Source organism: Pleurodeles waltl, chromosome 6, assembly GCF_031143425.1.
Source record: "Pleurodeles waltl isolate 20211129_DDA chromosome 6, aPleWal1.hap1.20221129, whole genome shotgun sequence".
In the NCBI taxonomy this organism is placed as follows: domain Eukaryota; kingdom Metazoa; phylum Chordata; class Amphibia; order Caudata; family Salamandridae; genus Pleurodeles; species Pleurodeles waltl.
The window spans coordinates 910602778-910626826 of record NC_090445.1 but is presented as its reverse complement, the minus strand read 5'-3'; positions in this window follow the sequence as shown (position 1 = coordinate 910626826).

Below are 24049 nucleotides of genomic sequence, written 5' to 3'. Positions count from 1 at the left end.
CCGTGCGTCAAAGTTTCGATCTCACGGCAAGCGTCGCGTCGATTTCTCCTCTAGAGGTCGGGCGGCGTTGTCCTTGCGAGGCCGTGCGTCAAAGTTTCGATCGTCCCGAAGGCGTCGCGTTGATCAGCGTAGGTGTGCAGCGTTTTTCTTGCCGCGGAACAAGCTGTGCGTCGAAAAGTTCGGCGCATGGAGCGTCCAAGAGGAAGAGAGAAGTCTTTTTGGTCCTGAGACTTCAGGGAACAGGAGGCAAGCTCTATCCAAGCCCTTGGAGAGCACTTTTACAGCCAGACAAGAGTTCAGCAAGGCAGCAGGCCAACAGCAAGGCAGCAGTCCTTTGTAGAAAAGCAGACAGGTAAGTCCTTTGAGCAGCCAGGCAGTTCTTCTTGGCAGGATGTAGTTTCTGGTTCAGGTTTCTTCTCCAGCAAGTGTCTGATGAGGTAGGGCAGAGGCCCTGTTTTATACTAAGTTGTGCCTTTGAAGTGGGGGTGACTTCAAAGAGTGTCTAAGAAATGCACCAAGCCCCCTTTCAGTTCAATCTTGTCTGCCAGAGTCCCAGTAGGGGGTGTGGCAGTCCTTTGTGTGAGGGCAGGCCCTCCACCCTCCCAGCCCAGGAAGACCCATTCAAAATGCAGATGTATGCAAGTGAGGCTGAGTACCCTGTGTTTGGGGTGTGTCTGAGTGAATGCACAAGGAGCTGTCAACTAAACCTAGCCAGACGTGGATTGAAGGGCACAACAAGGTTTTAGTGCAAAGAAATGCTCACTTTCTAAAAGTGGCATTTCTAGAATAGTAATATTAAATCCGTCTTCACCAGTCAGCAGGATTTTATATTACCATTCTGGCCATACTAAATATGACCTTCCTGCTCCTTTCAGATCAGCAGCTGCCACTTCAACAATGTATGAGAGCAGCCCCAATGTTAGCCTATGAAGGGAGCAGGCCTCACAGTAGTGTAAAAACGAATTTAGGAGTTTTACACATCCAGGACATATAACCACATAAGTACATGTCCTGCCTTTTACCCACACAGCACCCTGCTCTAGGGGTTACCTAGGGCACACATTAGGGGTGACTTATGTATAGAAAAAGGGGAGTTCTAGGCTTGGCAAGTACCTTTAAATGCCAAGTCAAAATGGCAGTGAAACTGCACACTCAGGCCTTGCAATGGCAGGCCTGAGACAAGGTTAAGGGGCTACTGAGGTGGGTGGCACAACCAGTGCTGCAGGCCCACTAGTAGCATTTAATCTACCTGCCCTAGGCACATGTAGTGCACTCTACCAGGGACTTACAAGTAAATTAAATAGTCAATCATGGATAAACCAATCAGTAGTACAATTTACACAGAGAGCATATGCACTTTAGCACTGGTTAGCAGTGGTAAAGTGCCCAGAGGTCAAAAGCCAACAACAACAGGTCAGAAAAAATAGGAGGAAGGAGGCAAAAAGTTTGGGATGTCCCTGTCAAAAAGCCAGGTCCAACATGACCCCCTTCCAGCCTAAGACCAGGGGAGAACAATCACTATCCTGATGTACTTCCCTGTTTGAGGCGACAGAACAAGGACCCAGGCCCACAACAGCAGGGGCATGCTCCAGTTCTTCGCCTTCCTGACTCCAATTGGATCCCTCTGTCCATACTCTCAGGGCCCACTAAGCCAACCCATGGGGAACCTTTCTCCTTACCTGCGGATCCCATCTGTGCAGCACCTAACCTTACTTTGCTCACAGATGTATCCCAGGAGCAGGATAGTACCACCATGACTAACACAGTGGTGTTGCCCACTCTACCCCCGGGGTGTGACACTTGTCCCCTCCCCAGGGATAACTCTGTCCACCCGGACAGCAAGCCACAGTGATTACTGACAGCTGCCAGGGATGAGAGCCAGGCCCCAGGCCTCTCAAAGCTCTCCAACCACTGTGGCTGTGGAGAGTGGGGGGCGGTAGCCCCAGGTGCTGGGCACCCTTTAACCACTCTCCCTTCCACCAGGTCAGGGATGACAGCCTGAACCTGGTCCTCCCCTCTGGGGCTCTGTACCCTCCCTCCTGGAGCGGTACCCCCAGAGTCCAAGATGGTCAGGGTGCTTACAGAAGCCGCCCTGTACCATTCCTCCACCAGTGCAGGGCTGTTAACCTGCAACTGGCCCTCCAACCTGGGGTCTGTACCTTCAGGTTGGACTAGGGCCCGGGGTGAGGCTTCCCTCCCCCTGCCCTCCCTTCTGGGGTCCAGCACCCTCCAACTAGGAGTGGCCTCCTCAGAAGACAACATGGTAGGGGCACTGTTATCAGTAGCCCCTCCCTCCAGGTCCGGGGGGACACCCTGAACCTGGTCTTCCAGCCCAGGGTCTGTACCCTCAGACTGGATCACTGCCTGGCAAACCAGGACTTTCTGGGAGGCACACCTACCCCCCACCAGGTCAGAGTTTAACCTCTGCACCTGACCATTCAACTCAGAGTCACCACCCTGAAGTTGAACAATTGCCTGGCACGCCAGGACTTCCTGGAGGGCACACTGACCCTCCACCAGGTCAGAGTTTAACCTCTGAACTTGGCCATTCAACTCAGAGTCACCACCCTGAAGTTGAACAATTGCCTGGCATGCCAGGACTTCCTGGAGGGCACCCTGACCCTCCACCAGGTCAGGTGTTTAACCTCTGAACCTGGTTCTCCAACCTAGGGTCACCACCCTGAGGTTGGGCAACTGCCTGGCACACCAGGACTTTCTGGGAGGCACACCTACCTCCCACCAGGTCAGAGGTTAACCTCTGAACCTGGTTCTCCAACCCAGGGTCACCACCCGGAGGTTGAACAATTGCCTGGCACGCCAGGACTTTCTGGGGGGCACACCTACCCCCCACCAGGTCAGAGTTTAACCTCTGAACCCGGTTATCCAACCCAGAGTCAGCACCCTGAGGTTGGACAACTGCCTGGTACACCAGGACATTCTGGGGGGCACTAGTACCCCCAACCAGGTCAGAGTGTAACCTCTGAACCTGGGTATCCAACCCAGATTCACCACCCTGAGGTTGAATCTTTGCCTGGCATGCCAGGACTTCCAGGGAGGCACACCTACCTCCCACCAGGTCAGAGTTTAACCTCTGAGCCTGGTTCCCCAACCCAGGGTCACGACCCTGAGGTTGGGTATTGCCTGGCACGCCAGGACTTCCAGGGGGGCACACCTACCCCCCACCAGGTCAGAGTTTAACCTCTGAACCTGGTCATCCAACCCAGAGTCAACAGCCTGAGGTTGGACAATTGCCTGGCACAGCAGGACTTCTTGGGAGGCACACCTACCTCCCACCAGGTCAGAGTTTAACCTCTGAACCTGGGTATCCAACCCAGAGTCACCACCCTGATGTTGAACCATTGCCTGGCAGGCCAGGACTTTCTGGGAGGCACACCTACCCCCCACCAGGTCAGAGTTTAACCTCTGAGCCTCGTTCCCCAACCCAGGGTCACCACCCTGAAGTTGGGCAATTGCCTGGCACGCCAGGACTTTCTGGGGGGCACACCTACCCCCCACCAGGTCAGAGTTTAACCTCTGAACCTGGTCATCCAACCCAGAGTCAACACCCTGAGGTTGGACAAGTGCCTGGCACAGCAGGACTTCTTGGGAGGCACATCTACCTCCCACCAGGTCAAAGTTTAACATCTGAACCTGGGTATCCAACCCAGAGTCACCACCCTGAGGTTGAATCTTTGCCTGGCATGCCAGGACTTCCTGGGGGGCACTCTCACCCCCCACAAGGGACACACCGTCCCCAAGGGCCACACAAGAGTCTGGTTGGCGCAGGTCTCCCCACCTCTGCCCATCCGACAGAGTCTGGGTTTCCCCCAAACCAGAAACGGTTTCACCTGGGTCATTCCTGGGGGGCTCTGCTCTCAGAGCTGTCCCCTGACTCTCAAGGTCCTCCACTGGGGTCTGCAACCCCCTCTCAACCCTGTGTCTGGACTTCTGCACCCCCTCACTAGGAGGGGTACTGCCAGACACCAGAACTGTTGGGATGCTGGCTACAGTCACCCCCCCAAGTTCTTCTGACACTGTGGGGCTTCCTTCAAAAGGTGGCCCTACGGTACAGGCTAGGCTTCCCTCCTGGTGTTCCCTCAGGGAACCCTCTAGGACCTGGGACCTACCTGGGACACTACAATCCTTTCCCATCTCACTCGGTTGGGAACCACCTAGACCACTCCCTTCAGGAGCACCCCCAAATGCCTCTTCAGACTCTCTGGTACTCACCCAGAAGTCTGCCTCCATTGTAAGTTCCCTGGGGTCAGAGAACTCACACTCCAACTGGTGTTGGGGTAGCTCTGGAAAATAAGGACCAGACATATGCTCTCCACCAATTACATCATTCTGCCCTTCACATGTATTAACCACAGTACCCTTCACCCAACCACCCAGTAACTCAACCTTGGAAAAGCACTCTACCTCACCCTCCTGAGACTGGTGAGACAGTATCTGTCTGTCCCTGACACTCAACCCATACTCTTCTGGGATGTCTCTACACTCTATATCCAGGACGTCCACCAGGGGGGAACCCTTTTCTCTGTCACTCTCTGCTAGAGTCAGTAAAGTGTCCCTCCCCCCAGTAGGAATATGACTCCCTGTGCCAGTTCCCCAATCCTTCTCAGGGACCCTGTGCATAACGGGAACTACCTCATACCCTTGAACCGCCTGGGGTGTGTCAACTCCCTTCTTCAAGTTGGGCACCACATCTCTGGGCTTGTGCCCTTCTTCAGCAGTACTAGATGCAAGATTTTTGCTGTCACCATCTGAACTGGACTCAGCCCTTCCGGCCTCCAGTTTCAGCTCTTTACAGCTCAGCTCTTGAGCTGCAACCTTTTCTTCTTCCAGGGCTAAGAGTCTTTTTGCCTCAACCTCTGCAAGATACTCCTCTAATTGTTGCTCCTGTCGCCTTTGACCTCAGAGCCATTCATCTATTTCTGGGTCACTGTCCTCCTCATATGAGCAGTCTTCCTCCTCATGTGCGTAGTCCTCCTCCTCATCTGAGGGGTACTTAGTCATTTGGTTTCTTGCTGCCTCTCTCTCTGCCCATCTTTCCACCCCCCAGACTATGTAGTGATGTAGCATCTCCGCCTTAGTACTTCTCCTTGCTACAGGAAGGCCCTATTTTCTGCAAAGCTTCCTTAGGTCAGCCTTAGAGAGGTGGTCATTACGAACAAAGAATGAGTAGGTACACAATCCCATTCTGATAAGATCTTATCAGCAAAAACCAAAATCCAAAGTCCAAAATATCAATAGTATATCCAGGAGGACATCAGAGAACCAAAAGTCAAAAAAGATGAAAAATCAAGTTGACCTTCAACTGTGGGTAGGTAGTGAAATACTTAGCTACTGTATGTCACTGCACAAACACAAGTCCTATCCTCACCGCTGATCACCAATGTTAGAAATGGGGTTTTTGGTTGGCAGTCAGGTTGCCCTCTGTCCAAGCAAGAACCCTCACTCTAGTCAGGGTAAGTCACACACAATCCAAAATCAGCCTGTGCTCACCCTCCGGTAGCTTGGCACGAGCAGTCAGGCTTAACTTAGAAGGCAATGTGTAAGGCATTTGTGCAATAAATCATACAACACCATAGCATAACACCACAAAAATACACCACACAGTGTTTAGAAAAATATATAATATTTATTTGGGTATCTTCAGCTCAAAACGATCAAAGTTGCAATATGAATTTGTAAAGATATCACTGAAAAGTGATATAAAGTGTCTTAAGTCTTTAGAAAGTAAACAGAGTCTCTTTCAAACACAAAGTACCTGGTTTCTGGTGGAAAATCTCCTCAGAGGGCCACAAAGGAAGAGGTGCGTGAAAATAGGGTGTGTGCGTCGATTTCTCCCCAGCACACACGGACTTGCGTAGTTATTTTCCACGCGGGGAAGTCGTGCGTCGTTTTCCGGCGCGCGGACAGTCTCTTTCTGTGGGTCGCGGGGATTACCAGATGTCCCGGGTCTGTGCGTGGATTTTCCTGCTTGTTTTCCGGCTGCGCGTCGTTCTGCGGGGCTGCGCGTCGAAATTACGATCTCACGGCAGGCGTCGCGTTGATTTCTTCTCCAGAGGTCGGGCGGCGTTGTCCTTGCGAGGCCGTGCGTCAAAGTTTTGATCTCACGGCAGGCGTTGCGTAGATTTCTCCTTGGAAGTCGGGCGGCTTTGTCCTTGCGAGGCCGTGCGTCAAAGTTTCGATCTCACGGCAGGCGTCGCGTCGATTTCTCCTCTAGAGGTCGGGCGGCGTTGTCCTTGCGAGGCCGTGCGTCAATGTTTTGATCTCACGGCAGGCGTCGCGTCGATTTCTCCTTGGAAGTCGGGCGGTGTTGTCCTTGCGAGGCCCTGCGTCAAAGTTTCGATCTCACGGCAGGCGTCGCGTCGATTTCTCCTCTAGAGGTCAGGCGGCGTTGTCCTTGCGAGGCCGTGCGTCAAAGTTTCGATCATCCCGAAGGCGTTGCGTTGATCAGCGTAGGTGTGCGGCGTTTTTCTTGCCGCGGAACAAGCTGTGCGTTGAAAAGTTAGGCGCACGGAGCGTCCAAGAGGAAGAGAGAAGTCTTTTTGGTCCTGAGACTTCAGGGAACAGGAGGCAAGCTCTATCCAAGCCCTTGGAGAGCACTTTTACAGCCAGACAAGAGTTCAGCAAGGCAGCAGGCCAACAGCAAGGCAGCAGTCCTTTGTAGAAAAGCAGACAGGTGAGTCCTTTGAGCAGCCAGGCAGTTCTTCTTGGCAGGATGTAGTTTCTGGTTCAGGTTTCTTCTCCAGCAAGTGTCTGATGAGGTAGGGCAGAGGCCCTGTTTTATACTAAGTTGTGCCTTTGAAGTGGGGGTGACTTCAAAGAGTGTCTAAGAAATGCACCAAGCCCCCTTTCAGTTCAATCCTGTCTGCCAGAGTCCCAGTAGGGGGTGTGGCAGTCCTTTGTGTGAGGGCAGGCCCTCCACCCTCCCAGCCCAGGAAGACCCATTCAAAATGCAGATGTATGCAAGTGAGGCTGAGTACCCTGTGTTTGGGGTGTGTCTGAGTAAATGCACAAGGAGCTGTCAACGAAACCTAGCCAGACGTGGATTGAAGGGCACAACAAGGTTTTAGTGCAAAGAAATGCTCACTTTCTAAAAGTGGCATTTCTAGAATAGTAATATTAAATCCGTCTTCACCAGTCAGCAGGATTTTATATTACCATTCTGGCCATACTAAATATGACCTTCCTGCTCCTTTCAGATCAGCAGCTGCCACTTCAACAATGTATGAGAGCAGCCCCAATGTTAGCCTATGAAGGGAGCAGGCCTCACAGTAGTGTAAAAACGAATTTAGGAGTTTTACACTACCAGGACATATAACCACATAAGTACATGTCCTGCCTTTTACCCACACAGCACCCTGCTCTAAGGGTTACCTAGGGCACACATTAGGGGTGACTTATGTATAGAAAAAGGGGAGTTCTAGGCTTGGCAAGTACCTTTAAATGCCAAGTCGAAATGGCAGTGAAACTGCACACACAGGCCTTGCAATGGCAGGCCTGAGACAAGGTTAAGGGGCTACTGAGGTGGGTGGCACAACCAGTGCTGCAGGCCCACTAGTAGCATTTAATCTACCTGCCCTAGGCACATGTAGTGCACTCTACCAGGGACTTACAAGTAAATTAAATAGTCAATCATGGATAAACCAATCAGTAGTACAATTTACACAGAGAGCATATGCACTTTAGCACTGGTTAGCAGTGGTAAAGTGCCCAGAGGTCAAAAGCCAACAACAACAGGTCAGAAAAAATAGGAGGAAGGAGGCAAAAAGTTTGGGGATGTCCCTGTCAAAAAGCCAGGTCCAACAACACCCCTCTCCTGCCCTCTCCTAATTTAATCAAGAGGACGCCTAATTGTCTAGGGATACAGGAAATGGGGAAGGTCCTGGCCTACTCCAAATGTCCTTCCCTGCCTTTGAAGACCAGTTTGACTGCTCTCCCCCATCTTGTTTAACCATCTGCTGAGGCAGTTCTACTCCCCCAGGCACATCCTTTGTGTTCAGCCCAGGCCACTTCACACCTCATCAAGGCAACCTGGCCAGGTTGCTAGAGGCTGGCCAATCAGAGAAGGGCACTACAGAGCTCAAGCTGGGAACTTTCAGGTAGAGTTTTAAAACTCTTTACCTGAACTAGTTATATTAAATACATCAATTGCAAGTTGTGGGATTTATTACAACAATTAATATGATACCAAACTCAATGTATCTGTCTCTTATGGGAACTTTGATAATTAAAATTAGGTCTCCCCAATTTAGCCTATGGAGGCCATTCACTTCAGTGAGGGAAAAACACATTTTGCACTGTTATCTCACCAGGGCTTATAAAATATTTTTATAAGGTCCCTACTTATAGTTAGATGGCATACAACCCTAGGGGCACTTAGGGCACACCTTAGGGGTGACATATGCAAAAATAAGGTTGTTTAAGACCTTTTGAGGTACTTTTAATTCCAAAGTCAAATGTGCATATAACTTTAGTTTAAAAGCAGCCATCAAGGAAGGCCTGCCTTTAAAATGGCCCTGGGTACCTCAACAGTGCACCTGTGGGTGCACCACCTATGCTGGGGTCCCAAAACTTACATTACCTACAACATACTAGGGACTTATAGGTATGTTGACCTAGCCAATTATAATTAGCCTAATTTGCATACTCATTATACACAGAGCACAAACCCTCATTCCTTAACCCCTTCACTGCCAGGCCTTTTCCATCTCAGGTGCGAGGCCTTTTTTGGCTATTTGGAGCAGTTCACGCTTAGGCCCTCATAACTGTTTGTCCACATAAGCTACCCATGCCAAATTTGCATCCTTTTTGTACAACATCCTAGGGATTCTAGAGGTACCCAGACTTTTGGGGTCCCCTGGAGGAGACCAAGAAATTAGCCAAAATACAGCACAAAATGTTTTTTTTCAAACAAATGGAAAAAAAGGGTTGCAGAAGAAGGCTTGTGGTTTTTTCCCTGAAAACGACATCAACAAAGAGTTTGCGGTGCTACAATCACCATTTTCCCACCTTTCAGGTAGATGTGAATCAGAAAACCACATTTTTCAACACAATTTTGGCATTTTACTTGGACATACCCCATTTTTACTATATGTTGTGTTTTTAGCCTTCTTCCACTTAGTGACGGAAATGGGTATGAAACTAATGCTGGATCCTGGAAAGCAAAACATTTCTGAAATGTAGACAAAATTCCAAATTCAGCAAGGGGTCATTTGTGTAGATCCTACAAGGTTTTCCTAAAGAAAATAACAGCTGAAATAAAAAATATTGAAATTGAGGTGAAAAAAACTTAAATTTTTCTCCACGTTTTACTCTGTAACTTTTTCCTGCGATGTCAGATGTTGGAAAGCACTATACCCTTACGTCTGCTGGACTCTTCTGGTTGCAGGGATGTATAGGGCTTGTAGGTTCATCAAGAACCCTAAGGTCCCAAGAGCCAATAAATGAGCTGCACCTTGCAATGGGTTTTCTACTGTATACTGTGTATCCAGCAATTAATTGGCTGAAATATGAAGAGTGAAAAATAGGTATCAAGGAAACTTTTGTACTTACAAAATGGGCACAAGATAAGGTGTTGAGAAGCAGTGGTTATTTGCACAACTCTGAATTCCGGGGTGCCCATACTAGCATGTGAATTACAGGGCATTTCTCAAATAGACCTCTTTTTTACATACTGTCTTACATTTGGAAGGAAAAAATGCAGAGAAAGACAAGGGGCAATAACACTTGTTTTGCTATTCTGTATTCCCACAAATCCCCCGATAAAAATGGTACCTCACTTGCGTGGGTAGGCCTAATGCCCTCGACAGGAAACGCAACATGGACACATCACATTTTTACATTAAAAACTGATATATTTTTTGGGAAAGTGCCTAGCTGTGAATTTTGATCTCTAGCTCAGCCGGCACCTTAGGAAACCTACCAAACCTGTGCATTTTTTAAAACTAGACACCTAGGGGAATGCAAAATGGGGTGACTTGTGGGGCTCTCACCAGGTTCTGTTACCCAGAACGCTTTGCAAACCTCAAAATCTGGCCAAAAAAAAATGTTTCCTCACATTTCGGAACTTCCTTCCACGCAGCGTTCTTCCAAGGCTCCCGATAAAAATGGTACCTCACTTGTGTGGATAGGCCTAGTGCCTGCGACAGGAAATGCCCCAAAACACAACATGGACGCATCACATTTTGCCAAAGAAAACAGAGCAGTTTTTTGCAAAGTGCCTAGCTGTGGATTTTGGCCTCTAGCTCAGCCGGCACCTAGGGAAACTTACCAAACCTGGGCATTTTTTAAACCTAGACACGTAGGGGAATCCAACATTGGGTAACTTGTGGGGATCTCACTAAGTTCTCTTACCCACAATCCTTTGCAAACCTCAAAATCTGGCTCAAAAAACATTTTTCCTCACATTTCGGTGACAGAAAGTTCTGAAATCTGAGAGGAGCCACAAGTGTTCCCCCAAGTCTCCCGATAAAAATGGTAACTCACTTGTGTGGGTAGGCCTAGTGCCCATGAAGGGAAATGCCCCAATACACTATTTGGACAAATAAAAATTATGAAAAACAAAATTACCTGTTTTTGGGGGGGAGCATCTGCGTTTTCGGTCCTGGGCTCAGCAGCCATGTAGGCAAACCTAGCAAACCCAAACATTTCTGAAACCTGGACCCCCCCAGGGAGTCCAGGGAGGTGTGACTTGTGTGAATCTCCCAGTGTTTTCTTACCCAGAATCACCAGCAAACCTCAAATGTAACTAAAAAATCAAATTTTGCCACATTTCGTTGTGGGATCACCTCACTGAGACAAATTTACTATTACCCAACGTTCCCCTCAATCTCCGGTAAAAATGATACCTCACTTGTGGATGTAGGCCAAGTACATGTGACAGGGAAGAGCCAAAAATATTTCTAAATTGAGGGGGAACCAAAGCGGATCCAAAAGTGCAGTTTGGAAAAAAAAACAATTGGGGTGACAAGTGCAGCAGAACTTTTATTGGTATAGATGTAACAATGTTGGGCCGTAGGAATTTTGTGGATTCCTGCAGAATCTGGAAGGTTCCATCACACAAATGTGAGAAAAATTTGTGATTTCCAGCAAAATTGGAGGTTTGGAGGGCATTGTGGGTAAGAAAATGTTGCGGGTTGCATGTGAAGCACACTACCCAGGAATCACCCATATGTTTAGTTTTCAGATGTGTCTAGGTCTTGTGGATTTTACTACATGGCAGAGTCCCAAAGTCCAAAAAGTGCACCCTCACCATTCTGAGTGGGACGATTTTGAGAGTTAGACAGGCTCTCATGGTCAAAATGTAAAACCAAAATCCAAAATAATCAAATGTGCTCTTGCTTGCCGTGGGATAACATGTTTCAGTGTGCAGAGGAGAGCTGAAAGACAGTTAACACCTTCAGTTGGGGTGGGGGCATAACCATGCCCATACTGTTTGGCAACCACCAGCCAACAATTATTTTTTAAATTCTCTGGCATCTAGTCGGCTTTCTGCCCCTCCCGGGGAGTGGATCGGGGTTAACTGCCCACCTGCCCACCTGTGGGAAGAGCAACTTTGTCCCCATTTATTTGTGGTGGGGGTATAGCCATAGCCCCACCCTCTTTTTTTGAAAAAAATTCTACCCTGGTATCAGATGAGCCTTATGAAAATAGGCTGATCTGCCCCCAAGGGGGACAGAAATGGCCTCCAACAAATTTGCCCCCCAGATGAGCGACCCTTGCATAAGGGGTCACTCCCCTTGCGTGAAATTGTGTGAAAAAATCCCTGGTGTCTAGTGGGGGGCAGAATGGCCTACGAAAAATAGGACGATCTGGCCCCAAGGTTGGCAGAAATAGCCTAAAATAAATTTGCCCCCCAGGGGAATGACCCTTGCCTAAGGGGTCTCTTTCCATCAGTTAAAAAAAAAAAATCCTTGGTGCCTAGTGGTTTCTGCCCCCTTCAGGCAGATCAGCCTAATTAAAATAATTAAAATCAGCCTAATTAAAATAGCCTGATCTGCCCCCAAGGGGGCAGAAATGGTCTATAATAAATTTGCCCCCCTAGGGGAGTGACCCTTGCCTAAGGGGGCGCACCCCTTGTGTGAAAATGACCAACAAAAAAAACTTGTGTCTAGTGGTTTCTGCTCCCCTGGGGGACAGATTGGCATAATAAAAATAGGCCTAAAAACAATTTGCCCCCCAAGGGTTGCTCCCCTTATCAATGTAAACAAACAAAAAAAATCCCTTGTCTCTAGTGGCTTTTGCCCCCCCCGGAGACAGATTGCCTAATTAATATCAGCCGATCTGCCTCCGGGGGGGCAGAAAAGGCCTGATAAAAAAATTGCCCCCAGGGGATCAACCCTTGCCAAAGTTGTCGCTTCCATTATGACAATTCATTAAAAAAAAATCCCTGGTGTCTGGAGGCTTCTGCTCCTGGGGGCGTGGGGAAGGATGTAATGGTTATGTCTGTGGAGCCTCAGCACCATGCCACCAGACATAACCATTATGTCCTTGGCACCCAAGGTGTTAAGAATTAGTCAAAACACCTCTACTTTGAAAAAAAAAAAAACATATTATACTCCGTTTAATCTCCTTCCCTCATCACTGTTTTAGCAGAGTTTTCAAAGCAACCGGCTAGAACTAGTAGGTCAGAAGTTCACATTCTAGAAACAGCACATTACTCTCCAAGTCAAGTGAGATGGTGTGGTTGACTGTTTCTAATTATAAGCATATCCAAGAGTACATTACACTTTTTATTTTAACCACAGTTAATCACAGATGTAAATACTTCTTAAAAATCAGCACCTAATCTTAACTGCCTGTTAATTCATACCATCAAATGAAATCTATAATTTTGTTTATGTCCTCTATTTACTGTCTTTCTTTTTCAAAACTATCTCATTCTGCTCCACCCTTGTCCTGTATAAGTGTGGATTGTTGGTCACAGCTTTGTGTTTTGGGCTAGAGAGTCTGCTAGAAAGAGTGGCATTGACAGGGACCTAGGTTTGCCAAATGTGGACATTACTTGGGTTGGCCAGAGAGGGTTAAAGTAGCAGCACTTTCTCCCTTTGGTTGATAGCATTACAGATTGCCAACACCCTGACCTCATGATTAAGTACTGTGGTGGCAATGACCTGTGCGCATTTAATAGGGTAGGACTAGAAATCCTAATGAAGGATACCTTTGCTCAATTAGTGGTACTTTTCCCTCAGACTGTTTTGACATTCTCCAATATGTGCCAAAGGCAGACATGGAAATGGTCAAACAAAGTCTGCCCACAGATAGACAACACAGGAAACATTTTAATAAAACTGTTTCTGCATTCCTCAGAGACCATAACATGGGCTCTATCTACAACATCTGACATGGATGGAATCTATGGATTTCATTTCTCAGAGAAAGGCAACAGGGTGTTTCTCAGCAACATGAAACACCACAATCTCTTTTATATGTAGTTATGTACCCACAATACACTCAAAGGATCTTATCAGAGCCAGCCTAATTCCCAAAACCTTTTACATTTTCTTTTAAAATCTCTTTTTTTAAGTTATTTTCAAAACGTGTGAATATATCACAAATGGGCAAGACAAAAGCAGACATTCAATAGACGCCAGCACATTTTCACATTCAGAAGTATTTAAATGATTCTGTGCTTCACACTCTGTGGCTCACTCTCTGTATAAGTCTTTGAGTGAATATATGACTCTATGACTGAGTCTGCAAATGTGTGTGTGAATGCCTGAGTGGATCTGTGAGTGGGTGTCAGAGTGCGAATAGCTCTGTCAATGGGTGTCTAAGTGCCTGTGTGGGTCTGTGAGTGCTTGTACAGGTATCTGACGGGGTGCATGAGTGTTTGAGTGGGCTTGTTAGTGGTTCCAAGAGTGGTTGAGAGGGTCTATAAGTGGATGGAAAGGCCTCTGAGTGGGTGAGTAGATAGGCGCATATGTGTCTGACTGGGTATGTGAGTGGGTGCATAACTCACTGAGAATGACTGTGAGTGAGGGCATGAGTCTCTGAGTGGACCTCTGACTAGTTGCATGACTGCCTGAGTGGGTCTGTGAGTGAATGTGTGCCTAACTGACTGGGTCTCTGAGTGTATGCATGAGTGTCTGACTGGACTTGTGAGTGGGTACAAGAGTCTCTCAGTGGCCTGAGAGTAGGTCAGGACTATCTTAGTGAATCTGTAAGTGACTGCATGCTTCTCTTCGTGGGTGAGTGAGTGGGTGCACATGTGTCTGACTGTCTAAGTGAGTGGGTGCGAAAGTCCCTGAGAAGGACTGTGAGTGGGTGCATTAGTCTCTGAGTGGGCCTCTGAGTAGTTGCATGACTGCCTGAATGGGTCTGTGAGTGGGTGCATGAGTATCCAAAAAGGTCTGTAAGTGGGTGTGTGAGTGCCTGTAAGTAGGGCCTGAGTGTCTGACTGGTTGTGTGAGTGGGTGCTTGAATGTCTGTCTGGGCCTGTGAGTGGGAGCGAGAGTCTCTCAGTAGCCTGGGAGTGGGTTAGAATTCTCTGAGTAAGTCTGGAAGTGACTGCATGCGTCTCTTAATGGGTGTGTGAGTGGGTGCATGAGTGGGTCTCTGAGTGGGTGCATGAGTGTTTGTATGGCTCACTCAGTGGGTGCATGAGTATCTGAGTGGGTCTCTGGTTCAGTTTCTGAGTGGGTGAGTGAATGGATGTGTTTAAGTGTGTCTGTGAGTGGGTGTATGAGTCTCTATGTGGGTTTGTGAGTGGCTGCATGAATGTCTAAGGTCTCTAGGTGGGTGCATGAGTTGGTATCTAAATGCGTACAAAAGTCTCTATGTGGGTCTGTGAGTTGGTGCATGAGTCTGTAAGTAGGTCTGTGAGTGGGTACATGAGTGCCTCATTGATTATGTGAGTGGGTGCATGAGTGTCTGAGTGGTTCTGTGAGTGTGTGCATGATTCTTCAGTGGTTCTGTGAGTGGGTGCATGAGTGTCTGACTGGGTCTACGAGTAGGCACATGAGTCTCTAATTGGGTCCATGAGTGGGTCTGTGAGTGGGTGCATCAGTGCCTCAGTGGGTCTGTAAGTCGGTACATATGTCTCTAAGTGGGTCTGTGAGTTGGTACATGTGACTCTGAGCCTGTGTGTGGGTGTGTCAGACTCTGAGTGGGTCTGTGAGTGGGTGTGTAAGTGTCTTTGAGTGGTTCTTTGAGTGTGTGTGCGGTTCTGTGAGTGGGAGTGGGAGTGTCTGTGTGGATCTCTCACTGGGTATAGGAGTGTCGGAGTAGGTTTTTGAATGAGTCTGTGAGTGTCTGAGTCGGTCAGTGAGTGGCTATGTGAGTGTCTGTGTGGGTCACTGAGTAGCTGTGTGAGTATCTGAGTGGGCACATGAGTGTCTGAATGGGTCTATGAGTGAGTACATGAGTGCCTCAGTGGGTCTATGAGTATCTGAGTGGGCGCATTAGTGTCTGAATGGGTCTATGAATGAGTACATGAGTGCCTCATTTGGTCTGGGAGTGGGTAAATGAGTGTCCGAGGGGGTCTATGAGTGAGTGCATGAGTCTTTAAATGGGTCTGTGAATGGGTGCATGAGTGCCTCAGTGGGTCTTTGAGAGGGTGCATGAGTCTCTAAGTGGACTTTTGAGTGGGGGCATTAGTCTCTAAGTGCTCCTGTGTCGGTGTTTCAGAAACTGAGTGGGTCTGTGGGTGGGTGTGTTAGCCTTTGAGTGGGTCTGTGAGTGGGTGTAAGAGAGTGTGAGTGCATCTGTGAGTGAGTACATTAGTGTATGTGTGAGTGTGTGATTTTATTTTGGGTGACAATTGTGAATTTGTTGCAGCTCTACACAGGAGGCAACTCTGAGCATAGCAACATATTTGTGAATATAGCACATGGAATAAATGGATCTCAACGTGTTGTGCACTTAAGATGTCCCACAAATAACCCTATATCCCACCCATTGGGTCAGGGTACCTCAACCCTCACCCCTTATACCACTTTTCTTGATTTTATCCAGCCCCAGAGAACGAGTCCCATAACTTAAAATGGCAGCTACAACTTTCTGTTCAGGTTCTGGTCAGCAAATCACAACATTCCTGTTCAGGTGTGCAATTTCATGACTCATGCAAATTTGTTGTGACATAATAGCGTAGCATATACAAATTGTGTTTCCTTTAAAATCTCAAAAACTAGTAAACAGATATACACCAAATAACAAAAAGTGAGCTTTCTAGACCAAGAGCTACCTTTCTGCCAAATTTGGTGTAATTCTGTCCAGCGGTTCGGGCTGTAGCCATGTTTGAAATGTCTATGGGAATTAGCATGGGAAGCTCACTTTTTTCACCCTCCCCCACTTTTGCTTGTCTTCCACTTGACAGATCACCATGAAACTTTGTATGCACGACAAAACGTTTTTGGGAAAATTTCTGAAGATATGTCAAACAGCGCCAAAGATCTAGCCAAGTCAAAAAATGCTTTTCCTATGGAAACTAGGTCCTAGCTATAACTACCTCGTGACAACTGCCAGTAGATTATAGATAGATAGATAGATAGATAGATAGATAGATAGATAGATAGATAGATAGATAGATAGATAGATAGATAGATAGATGGATAGATAGATAGATATGTAAGCTGAATTGCTCTGGTTTTGTGTGAGTAAATTCAGAACCTAACTGTTGGAAAGGTGATTATTGGTAAGGGCAGGTAAGTACCTACACTTAGCAAACAGCCACAAACCCCCATTAGGTCCAGTCAAGGTCTCATTAAATTAAACCCAGTTCAATCCTTGGTAGCTTGGCAATGAGAAGTTAGGCTTAATTTAGGGGAAAAGGGTGTAAAGTATTTAATATCAACAAAATAGTAAATAAGTAAAACACAAAACACAACTAAAAATCCAGCTTTATAAAAATAGATTACATTTTTATCTTTAAAATCACACTAAAATGACAAAAATAAAAAAAATGGAACCGGAGGAATGAATTTTTAAAGATTAAGGGCCTCATTACAGTTTTGGTGGACTTTTTATCTGTCCGCCGAAATTCCGCCGGGGAAGTTTCCTCCATTGTGGCTACCTCCCCGCCGGGCTCATCACAAGTTTCCCGCTAGGTTTCTGCCCGCTGGCCTAGCAGGAAACACCTTACAGCATTGTCTCCGGCTCATAATCGAGCTGGTGGCAATGCTGTAGGATGCAGGGTGCACAAGCACCCCTGCAATTTTCACTTTCTGCAAAGCAGCAGTGAACATTGTGATGGTGCAGGCCAGGTGGGGGCCCTGCACTGCCCACTCCAAATGCATCAGCAGTGCAGGGGCCCCCTCCACCCGTTCTCCACCAGCCTTTTCATGGCGGTGAAACCACCATGAAATCACTGGCAGAGAATAAAGTTGTAATTCCCAGGGTAACTCTGTTTGCAGCATTGCCCTGGCACATTAGGACCGCCGGGACAGCCAGACCACTGGGATGATTAATCCTGGTGGTCCGACCGCAGCATAACCACTGCGGTCATCATATGGTGCTCGAACTGCTGCATTGGCGGTGGACAGATCGCCATCCGCTAACGAATTAGGCCCTAAATGTTTTCTACCTCTTAGAAATCAAAAGCGCCGATCTGGACTTCTGGTTGGACTCGAATGGGGCAAAGCCAAATGTTGTGGCCGACAGCGATGAAGCCCTGTTCAGGTACATTGTGTGGGAGGCCTTGTTCAAAGTTTTACCTTAGGACTTAGAAACTTTTTCAGAGCTTTTCTTCCCCGACATCGGGCGACCCTCCACAGTAAGTCGATTCCAATGTAATGTCATCGGATTGCCTTTCTGCAAGCCCCCAGTGAGATCCTCAAAATCTCGGCCTCCGGAGCTTTTCAGCGGGATAAACCTGCAAGTCAGGCCAGGTCGTGGTCGACGTTGACTGGCTTGAATCACAATGTCGGGTCGGTCCACTTATGGAGCTTTTTTCCAAAGTTGCTCCAAACCACCACATTTCTGGATCTTCTTCCAGAAGTACTTTTAAGGTTCTTTAGGTGTCTACAACTCACCCCAATGTTCCAGAAGCTCTGAGTTGCTCCTTGTGGGGTTAGGACTCCAACTCCCAGAAAGCAACTGGTTCAAATCCAAAAATGTCCACTGGTCAGCTGGTCAATTTCTGCATGGCTTGATGCATGGGGCTCTGGTCAGCTCTTTTCTGCTTGTACCCTACTGGGTGTCCCTTCATGGAGTAGTAGAAGCCATGCAAAGTCCTTTTCTTCCTGAGGCCCAAGTGTGCAGCTAGTGCAGCCCTTCTGATTGTGGTGTCCAGGTGTAGGCCATGGGGCCGGCAGGGCAGTTCTTCTTCTTCTTGTCTTGTTCCAATAGGGATTTGTAGTTTGCGGCAGCTTTGCCAATTTTATCCTTGATCCTGGGGCAGAAAGAAGGGGGGTGCTCCAGTCCAAATACAGGCAGGCTACCACCATCTTGAGTGACCACTTCCTGTGAAGTGTGACAAAAATTCATCTCGGGGAGCAACCTTCCTCCAAAATCCAAGTGGCAAAAATGCAGTCTTAGAATTTAAATTTGGCTGAGCTCACCCACTGGTGTGTGTAGATGTCTGGGGCTGCAGGAAATGGAGGAGGCACAGTTGCTGTCCCAAATATCATTCCCTTCTTTGAAGTCCACTTTGGCTGCTTTCTCCCCATCCAGTTTTACCATCTGCTGAGGGAGATCTCCTCCCATCAGTTAGTTCCTTTGTTTCAACCCAAGCCACGTCACACCTCATCAAGGCAGTCTGGCTTAGGCTGCCATAGGCTGACCAATCAGAGAAGGGCACTGTAGGGCTAAAACTAGTATCTTTAAAAAAAGAGTTCTAAAACTCTGTCCAGGTACAAGTTATATTAAGTTCAACAGTGGCAAGTTGTTGGATTTATCACAACTTTTAATTTGATACTAAACTCGCTGTATTTAGCTCCTTTCTATGGAAAATTGGACTTGTGTGAGAGTGGCTGTGAGGGTGTTTGTCTGGGTGTGAGAGGGTCTATGTGGATGTGGGAGTGGATGTGAAAGTGTCTGAGTGTGCTCCAATAGATGAAAGATGCATTCACACCCACAAAGGATTTCAGATCTTGGCTGCGGGGACCCCATCCCCTGGGGCCTGGCCATCTCTTCTGGGTGCCCTCCAGGATACCCACTGTGCAATGGGTCCAGGGGGGAGTCTGAAGTCGTCTGAGGTCCCAGCCAGCTCCCTGCCTCCTGCGGGGGCCAGCATTGCTATCACAGACAGGGACAGGGAGCTGCTAAACATGCAGCACCCTGTCTGTATCTCTGGGGCCATAGAAAGGGAGGAAACCTCTGCTTACAGCAACCAACAGTTGTTTACCAGTTCTTGCTTGCTGGAACTGGATTGTTTGCTGTGACTTGACCGGAGCTGTCATAGCTCCCGCAAAGTCACTGAAAACAGCTATGTCCCGGGATGGGACATAACAGGAGCTGGCTACGGGGGTGGTGGTACCCAGAGCCATTATTAGCTCCTTGAGGGGGCCTAGCAGCCCCCCTCCAGCATGTGAATTTGCCCGGGAAGGTGGTGGTCCTCAGGGCCGGGGTTCTGTGATGGAACGTTTCATTCTTTCAACTCAGCCCCGGGGAGATGACACTCTCCGGAGCTGTGGATGGGGCACGCGGCCCCCGCATACAATCCAAACAGCCCCAAGGGAGTGGCGGTCCTCATGTTACGGGGTGTCCATAGGATCTCCACTTCTATAAGCAATGCATTTAGCCACGGGGAGGTGGATGTCCCTGGGGTGCAGGAAGGTCATCCGGCCACCCGCATACTATTTAAATAAAGCCCCGGGGAGGTGACGGTTTCCAGGCCATAAATAAGCCCAGGAGTGGGGTCCGATGCACCTCCTTCCTTTATTTTTTGCATGCCCCCAGGACCTGGCCCACCTGGGGGCTTTCATAAAACAAGCACAGGAGACCGCGCTTGTTTTAAAAAAATTTTTTTGCCAGAGCTCAAGGATCAGGGGTGTCCCTACCCTAGTCTCTTTTCTTTTTTTTCACTCTTTTTCTCGGACTCGTCTGAAGCCAAGCCCCAAGATGCCTGCCAACACTTCCTATTTGAAGTGCTGGCAGCCAATCAGAGCTCTGAAGTTCTCCGCATGAGCTGTTATTATTCACAAAGAAGTCGGGGAGAAACCGCTGCCCTAAATATACAAATTTGGTATTCCTTTAATTTCTGCTAAACTACTAAAAAGATTTAAACCAAATAACAAAAAACATAATCCGTGTTCCAAAATCTAATCTACCTCTCTACCAAATTTAGTGTAATTCCATCCAGAGATTTGGGCTGTAGTCGTGTTCAAAACTTCTAAATTAATTAACATGGGAAACACATGTGTTTTTGACCCCCCCCTTTTCTTGGCCCATGCTTAACGGATAACACAACAAGAATCCCCTTCTTTGGACAATTTTGTGAAGGTTCGTCAAACGGTGACAAAGATATAGGCAAGTAAAAAAATGCTTTTCTATGGAAACATGCTCCTAACTATAACTACCTACTGACAGTATATATATATCCTGCTCGATGTGGACCTCTGCTCCCGTAGAGGGGTGGAGTGCGCGACCAGACGAGCACACTGGTCAAACCATCAACAGTCCCAAAATTGTAGCCAGCACTTACTTAGGGAAGGATATGACAATCAAGGAGAGCTTTTATTTTCCTTCGTGCCACTAGGTAGTTCTAGTTACGACCTTGTTTCTATATAAAAAGCATGTTTTACTTGCCTTTTGCGCTGCTGGACAAATCTTCAGAAAACTTTCCGAAAAATTTGCCAGCAACGTTAGCTGCTGTCTGGAAAGTTTTGGGGTGATCTGTCCGGAGGGGGGTGGGAGGTCAAGAAAATGGAGGGTCCCAAATCATGTTTTCCCTATTAATTTTTACATAGGGATTCTGAACAGTGATAGCCGTGAAACTACTGTATGGAATTACACCAAATTTTGAAGAAAGGTATGTCCTCATCCAGAAACAACCTTTTTTTGTTTTGCTGTAAATCTGCTCAGTAGTTTTAGAGAAATTAAAGAAAATCCAAATTTTTATAACTAGGGATGCAAAGGATTTGGGAGCCCTCCCAATCTCGTGCTGAGATCTGATTGGCTGCCAACACTTCAACAAGGAAGCCATTAAAGTGTTGTCAGCCGTCTTGGAAAAAGGCTGAAGCCAAGTCTCTGAAAAAAAGAATAAAAAATTCAAAAGGGGCCAGGGTAGAAACACCCTGACTCTTCGCCCTGGTGCCATAGGGTCCAATGTTAACAAATTAAGGATTGCGCTGCGGTCTTCGACCGCCTACCGCGATGGTGTAGAACGCCAGCGCAGTTACCTCATATCCCCTTATCCCACCTTACAGGTCAGGCACCTGCCATTTCAGGGGGCCACATGGCATTAATAATAACTGTGTCACACCTATCTAGGCCTTACATACACACAGTAACAGGCACATTGCGGATTTACAAATGTTTGCTACTGACATTTAGTTATACCTCAGTGTTGGCTGACTCTCTGCTCGCTGTTCTCCTCCATAGAGCACGTCCGCTGGTGCAGGTGGTGAGATGCCGCCATCCTCTGGTGTACAGACTGCTGGTGGACCTGTCGACAATGGAAGAGAGACATGTAATAGTCACCTACAGACTTGATTGTGCAACAATCCAGGAACTGTGTACCCAGTTGGAGCCAGACCTGATGTCAGCAATCCGCCATCCCACAGGAATCCCCCTCTATTGCAGGTCCTGTCAGTAATCCATTTCCTGGCAAGTGGGTCTTTTCAAAGAACAGTGGCCATTACATCAGGGATGTCCCAGCCTATGTTCTCAAACGTGTTGTCCAGAGTGATGTCTGCCCTGCTGAAACACATGTGCCGCCACATTGTTTTCCCTCAGGTGGAGGATTTGCCAACAGTGAAAGGTGACTTCTATGCCCTGGGACATATCCCCAACATCATAGGTGCCATTGATGGGACACATGTGGCCTTGGTACCCCCCGCAAGAGTGAACAGGTGTATAGAAACCGGAAGAGCTACCATTCAATGAATGTGCAGATGGTGTGTTTGGCCGACCAGTACATCTCCCATGTGAATGCCAAGTTTCCTGGCTCAGTGCTTACATTCTGAGGAATAGCAGCATCCCTTATGTGATGGGGCAACTCCAGAGGCACCCTGTGTGGCTAATAGGTGAGGACAAGGACCCTATACCCTGTGAATAGTTGTCCGGGTCTGGGGTTGTCTCTAAGGGTTAGTGTGTGTCTAACAGTTGTCCCTCGACATTTGCAGGTGACTCTGGTTACCCCAACCTGTCATGGCTACTGACCCCAGTGAGAAATCCCAGGACAAGGGCAGAGGAACGCTACAATGAGGCACATGGGGTAAATAGGAGAGTGATCGAAAGGACCTTTGGCCTCCTGAAGACCACGTTCTGGTGCCTCCATATGACAGGTGGTTCTCTCTACTACTCACCAAAGAAGGTGTGCCAGATCATTGTGGCCTGCTGTATGCTGCACAACCTGGCATTGCGACGACAGGTTCCATTTCTGCAGGAGGATGGTCCAGAAGGAGGTCTTGTGGCAGCTGTGGAGCCTGTGGACAGTGAAGAAGAGGAGGCAGAAGAAGAGGATATCGACAACAGAAACAACGTTATCCAGCATTACTTCCAGTGAGACACAGTTAAGAAGATGTCACTGCCTAACACCTCTCATACAATTGTTTGACCTATCATATGTCAGTCACTTTCACCCAGTGTATGGACCTTGACTTATTACTTTGCCTTCCCATTTCACAGATGTGGGTCCTACTGTGTGACCTCTGCTATATTACCTCATGGACTAGAGCTGTGTTACATAGGTATGTTGACAATACAATCAACATTGCTATGTTCCATAGTTATTGCAAATACACATTTGTGAAAGCACAGACTGACTCCAGCTTGTTTTGCGATTCAAGGGTGTTTATTTCAGTGCAAAATAGTGGAGGGGGTTGTAAAATGGGAAGGGGTGATGGTGGAGGAATGTCCATGGCAGAGTCCAGTCTATTTGTTTCACAGGTGCATTGTCCAAAGGGGCATAGGAAGTGGAGCTAGGGCAGTTGATGTATGGACAGGGTGACGAAGTGGGACAGAGGGATGACATTCAGGGGGGTCTCATTTCCTGGCAGGGGTCTAGGCATTCTTCTCTGTCTTTGTCTTGGATCTCAGGGACCATTTGCGGGGTGGTTCTCCTTCTGCAGGGGGTGGGGTGCTGGTGTTGTGGTCCTGTGGCGGTGCCTCCTGTCCACTAGCCCCGGCGGAGGTGGTGGGCTGTTCATCATCCAGGTTAGTGTCAGGGGCCCCTTGTTGTGCCACAGTGTCCCTCATGGTGTTCACAAGGTCCTTCAGCACCCCTACAATGGTGACCAGGGTGGTGTTGATGGACCTACGTTCCTCCCTGATCCCCAAATACTGTTCCTCCTGCAGCCGCTGGGTCTCCTGAAACTTGGCCAGTACCGTTGCCATCGTCTCCTGGGAATGATGGTATGCTCCCATGATGGTGGAGAGGGCCTCGTGGAGAGTGGGTTCCCTTGGCCTGTCCTCCCCCTGTCGCACAGCAATCCTCCCAGTTCCCCTGTTATCCTGTTCTTCTGTCCCCTTAACCGTGTGCCCACTGCCCCCAGGTCCCTGATTTTCTTGGGTTGGTGAGTTTGCCTGGGTTCCCTATCGTGGTGGACACACTGCTGCTTGAGGTGTCCTGGGGACAGAGGGATGGGCCCACTGGGTGGGTGTTGTGCTGGTGTTTCCTGAGAGGGGAGGCTCTGTGGTGGCTTGTACCAGTGTCACGGGAACCGACTGTCCGAGGTCCCAGATGGGCCGGGCTGGTCATCTTGATCCAGTTGGACAGAGCTGCTGTCATCACTGTGGGCCTCTTCTGTGGGGGGAGTGGACATGTCTGGAACCTCCAGTCCGGTGACTTTGGGTAGGGGTCCTTCAGGGGTTTTAAGGCATGATTATTGCATCTGTGTGTGCCATTGTGTGCAATGGGTGGGTGGCCCTGTACTCCAGTGCTTGCATTCTTGTGTAGGACCTTGTGTGATAATTAGTTTGGGGATCTGTGTGG